The 5,573-nt window shown below is 44.5% G+C and overlaps 1 protein-coding gene across 3 annotated transcripts in view; it reads left to right on the forward strand.

Moving 5' to 3' along the window:
• Positions 1-4: 4 nt before the first annotated feature.
• Positions 5-5,573, forward strand: part of GCNT1 (glucosaminyl (N-acetyl) transferase 1, core 2) — a 46,049-nt gene continuing 40,480 nt past the window's right edge. For 2 of the 3 annotated variants that reach the window (XM_010844903.1, XM_010844902.1), the window contains exons 1-2: positions 6-94; positions 934-1,056. The gene's annotated coding sequence lies outside the window, so the exon portion shown is untranslated. Of the gene's footprint in view, positions 95-933; positions 1,057-5,573 lie in introns of all 3 variants that reach the window. The other variant, XM_010844904.1, reaches the window with a different exon arrangement.

The raw sequence follows: 5,573 nt of genomic DNA on the forward strand, positions 1-5,573 counted from the left end.
GCTCAGTCAGCCTAGCGCGGAGCAGCGCCGGGCGAGAGCGTCCCCGTGCTGCCCAGCACCCTCCAGCGTCTTCCGGGCCAGGCGCTCGCTGCAGGTAACCAACGCCCCACCAGGTCTCCTGCTTGGCTGCCTGGCTGGAGGGGAGGAAATGGGAAGGATAGGCGGGAAAGAGGAAGCCGCCACTTAACCAGGGCCCGGCTGCAGCGAGTGGGCTCAGCTCCTCCGGGAAAGAGGACGCGGAGCCGGGGCAGGAGAAAGAGGATGCGCGGTGGGAATCCGCTTCCAGCTTGTGCGTCCGGAACCGGGGGTGGTGCAGAGCGCCCTGCCTCGACCCAACTCTTCCGTCCGGTTCGGGGAGCCTGGGGCTAGGACTTTGGTGCCCAGTATCACCTGGAAGCCACTTGTTTCTGCTGTCTTTCCCCCTGGTTCACGTAGCGAGTAGTAGTTTAGGAATCGGGAGTTGGCGGCTGCGGGCGTGGAGAGGCCGGGCGCGAACAGTTACTGTTGTGCTTTGGGGTCCAGAGGCTTTAACTTCGAATAAGCCTAATCGTGGCCCTGCGGAGAGGTATTTATTACCCCCATTTTACTGATAAAGATAGAAGCCTGCGCCGGGATGTTAAATGACTCATCCTAGGGGCTAACCACTGGAAAAGAGACGCTACTCTAGGGGCTCCAAAGCCCTCACGCGTTTCCTCACCTTCCTGTTTGCTCTGCATGCTTCACGCCACGTCTAGAAAACGCGTGCTGCTGCTGCTGGCTCTGTGGTGAAACAGGTGATTGTTCTTGAACGCATTATATTCCCTTCCTAGGTTTCTTTTTGGTTTTGTGTTGCTAGCGCCCAATTTCTGATTCAAATGTTTCCAATTTTTGTTGATTAGCTTTTTGAGGTGGAAGAAGCTCTCCCTCACAGCTCTTTCCCTCCTTGCCTTGCAGCTCTGTTTCTGGATACCGAGCAAAACACAGGCACCCCAGCCTGCTACCCACTTCTCATCTTTCTCGGTGGATGATAGGTCGCCCGTGCATCGAGGCTGGACCTTGCGGGCTGCCCGGTTGGAGGTGAGTCTTATAGTCACCTGGCATCCTGCACACTCGTTGGCTTTGTTATTTCGTTCTAGGGGGAAGAGAGTCTTCATTTTACAAGTAGTAGGACAGGAGGCAAATTGAGGGGATATACAGTGTTCAGAGAAAGCCTGGTGCCTGGAGATGAGAACAAGGCCACAGGTTTTTGTGGTCTGCATTTGGTGAGGGCTAGGTGAGCATCTGGCCGGACACTTACTTGTAAGCTTCTCTGGGCATCCTGCCCCCCTTTTAGAGCTGTTCTGAAGGGCGGATTTGTTTTACAGAAGGGAGGAAGAGGGCTGAATGGTTTTTAAAGATCAGCGTAAATTACCTGCTAGGAACCCAGGCAGTTCCAACCCCACTGCCCCGGATTAAGGAAAATGGCTTTCTGCTGTGGCTTAATCATTAAGCCTTCACGGATTTTTAGCAGACCTTCAAGATGGTCCTTCAGGGAAACTTTGGAGTTCTCAAACACCGTTCCATGTTTAGAAAGAAGGAAATGGCAACCCACTCCAGTGTTTTTGCCTGGAGAATCCCAGGGACAGGGGAGCCTGGTGGGCTGCCATCTATGGGGTCACACAGAGTTGGACACGACTAAAGCAACTTAGCAGCAGCAGCAACACACAGTGAATTTACTTTTACAGAGTTTTATTGGTAGATAAAAGAGGTTGATTTTTTCCCCCTTCTATCTCATGGTGAGGGTTGGAAGGTTCCAGTCAGCGCCTCTGCCTTTCCTTCAGCCTGATGTTGGAAAGGAACTTCTCAGCCTTGACCCTAAACATGTACTGGATTTCAATTATAGGACAGCTTCCAGTCACTAGTTACTTCTTCTTTATTACTGTTTGGTCATGTGGGTCTTTGTTGCTGCAGGGACTTCCTCTAGTTGGCACCAGCAGGGGCTTCTCATTTTGGTGGCTTCTCTTGCTGAGAGCGTGGCTTCAGTGGTTGCGGCACGTGGGCTCAGTAGTTGTGGCGCACAGGCTCAGTTGCTCTGAGGCATGTGGGATCTTCCTGGACCAGGAGGCCGACCCGTGTCCCCTGCGTTGGCAGGTGGATTCCTAACCACTGGACCACCAGAAAAGTTCTCTAGCTCTTTTCCATTTGCAATTTTGTTGCTTAACACTAAAGAACTGTTTCTCTTGAGAATTATGAACTATCTCCTGGTGGGCTACTGTCCAAATTGTCGAATCAGAGGTGAGTTAGTGACTGAGCACAAGCAGGATCAACTATGTACAAAATGAAATTTAGGGACTTCCCTGGTGGCCCAGTGGTTACGACTCTGTGAGCTTCCATTGCAGGGGCCACTGGTTCAATCCCTGATATGGAAACAAAGATCTCCACATGTTGTTTGGTTTGGCCAGAAAAAAAAACAAAAAACAAAAAAACACACTACAGATCTACAGGAACTAAATAGGTAATTCATGGGGAGAACTAAATGGACTGAAATTGGTTCCAGGTGACCTGCCAACACCTGGGCAGGTATCGGCCATTCTCTCCCTCTAATCGTACAGGAATTCTAGCCCAGTGTGACCAGAGCTTCCCTACCCAATAATTGAACAAACTTTATTTTAAAAAAAAAAATGTAAAAAGTGATTTTAAATGTTGGCTTTTTTCCTTTCTTAAAACACAAGAAATCAAATCAAATTTGGTTTATTCATCGTGTTTTCAAATCTCTTATAAACTGCTATACCTGGTGATCACATTCTCAAGTGAATGAAAAATTCTGACCTATAATATATATGTTGTACATTTTTCTGAAATGAGGTGGCAGGAAACAAATTAATCCTATTGAAAGTGATCTCAGTCTCAATTTCTGTTTTCTGTGACATGTAGATTAGGTCACCTGCACTGACAAAAGTAGTCTTTTTATGGGCCAACCAAGGAATTGTGTTACTGTTTGTTTATAGTTCTAGTTCAGGCTGTCAGCTACCTTACTCCCTGTCTTAAAAAGGGAGTTCCCAAATGACTGTTCTTATAAGTCTGGTGTTTCTCCTGGGTCTGTCTGTATTTTTAAACACACTGGCTTTGACACAGGAGACATGGCTTGAGGTTGTCACATGTCCTTGTTGCCTATATGTGGCAAATGCATGTATGCTTAGACCAGAGTTCCTTCACTATTGGCACTTCTGACATTTTGGGCCAGATGATTTCCTGTTGGGATTGTCCTGTGCATTGTAAGCTGTGTAGCAGCAGTGTTCCTGGCTCAACCCACTGGATGCTACTGGTCCCAGTTTTAACTGCCTCCGTCTAGTTATAACAACCAAAAATGTCTCCAGACGTTGTTAGATATCCCCTGGGGAGCATAGTTACCTAGTTGACAAAAAAAATGAGCGAATATTTAAAATGCTTTAGACATTTATGAACTAAAGTGTATACTGAACATAATTAACTTTAAACTTCTAATGACTAGAGAAGCTATCTAACACTTTAAGTATTTTTATAATAAAGATGACTGAATCAGGGTTCTTTCTGAATGGCCATGTATATCTTGCAAGACTTTGCTTCCAAAGAAATTTTAAGTGTTTGATGTGGCTGTCAAATTTCTTTCTTTCTTTTTTTTTTGTGTCAAATTTCTAAAGTTTAAAATGTGGAAGCTAAAAAGGAATCCTACAGCAGTTTTCATTTTTCTCATTTTAATTGCTTGATGTCTTTCAGTTGTCTTTTAAGGTGATGGGGTATCAATGAATGATGGTTGTTGATTTGAGAAAATCAACACAGTCTCTCATATAAGAACGTCAAACAAAATTCTAAGCAAAAATTTAACAATGAGACCTGGTGTAAATTATGCTTAAAGTAGAATTTAGTTTTAAAAGAAATTAAAATTTTTTTGCCTAACATCAATAACTAGGAAAACGGTGTGTTTCTATAGTCTGAGAAATACTAATTTTATGGAAGAGAATTATAAGTAATATATGATTTTGCTTACCAGAAGAAAAAAATGTCCTGCAAGTATAATCCTCATGTATAATCCTGCAAGTATAATATAGACCTTATGGAGGTTGAAAACATTGCCTTGGTTATAAAAGATGCATTCTTAGCTAGGGACTGGCTATTCATTGGCCCCTTGCAGAAATCAGACTAATTTATAAGGCTCTAGGCTGGCTACAGGGTTTGTGGGGCCCCTTCTTTAAACATTATGAATTTTAAGATGGCAACAGATAACTGAGCATTAAGCAGAGCATAGGGTCCTGTGTGATTGCACACAGGAAACTGGTCCTGGTAGCTTAAAAGAGGATTATAATCACAAATACAAATCCAGAGAACTGCTCCTGCTACCATTAAGCACCCAGAATTTCTGATTCATTGATTGTACTAATATTTCCAATCAGGAGTCTATGTGTTATTTGATAATCAGTGCAGTAAATTTACTAAGAACGTCCTCCCATGATGAATTTTTCTTTTGCTAAAGAGGGAGCCAGATTGTTTGGGAGGGTCCTGTGAACTTGAATGACCTGTTTACTCATTGAACCACTATTTACTGAGCACCTATTCGATTCTAGGCATTGTCAGCTCTGGCCTACAGCTGTGAATGGGATAGAAGTGCTCTACCTTTACGAACCATTTAGTCTAGTGTCTCAAGGACAGGGGGACAGACAAGCACATAGTCATATAGGCAATTACAGTCATAAGTGGTACTTCAGAGAAGCACAAGTGTCTGGAGACCATTTAACCTGGAGACCTAACCCAGATTAGGGGAAGGGATTTCTCAGGATAGGTGTTTCTGAAAAGAAGTACTTAAAATGAGGCCTTAAAAATGAGTAGAAGTGAGGTGAATTAGGGTTTAGTGTTCAGGCTGAAATGGTTGAGACCAAAGAAGGAATGTAGCTTGGGATGAGGCCTCTTGGGCCATCTTTTGGACTTTGCACTTTAATGAAAAGGTAGAGGGAACTCACTGAAAACTTTTAAATAAGAGATAAGATGATTAGATTTGGGTTTTAAAAATGATCATCCTCACTGCTGTGTTTGGAGGGGTAGACCCTATTGGCATATATGGTATCTGTGCAAACCAGGAAAAGACTCCCTTCTGGGTGGACCAATTAGAAAAGATGTACTGCTTGTCCCACCAGGTCAGGTCAGAGGCAGTCCCCTGAGCCAGGCACTTTGTGTGAGCACAGCCTGTCCACACACGCTGGGGAGGGGGAGAATGGGGTGTGGCCTGATAGTGCAAAGGCTTTTTGCAGCCACCCAGGGGTAGAGAGGGGAGTAGATGGAGGACGGATGGAGAGCATGAGAGAGATAATGAGTTTGTAGTTAGAAATCAGTAAGAAGGTAGTTACTGTTTGGGTATAGTTGTTGGAGAGAAGCTATCAAAAATGATTTAAAAGTTGGGCATACAGTCAGAATGGCTGTGATCCAAAAGTCTACAAGCAATAAATGCTGGAAAGGGTGTGGAGAAAAGGGAACCTCTTACACTGTTGGTGGGAATGCAAACTAGTACAGCCACTATGGAGAACAGTGTGGAGATTCCTTAAAAAACTGGAAATAGAACTGCCATACGACCCAGCAATCCCACT

Source organism: Bison bison, unplaced genomic scaffold, assembly GCF_000754665.1.
Source record: "Bison bison bison isolate TAMUID 2011002044 unplaced genomic scaffold, Bison_UMD1.0 scf7180017864212, whole genome shotgun sequence".
NCBI lineage: Eukaryota > Metazoa > Chordata > Mammalia > Artiodactyla > Bovidae > Bison > Bison bison.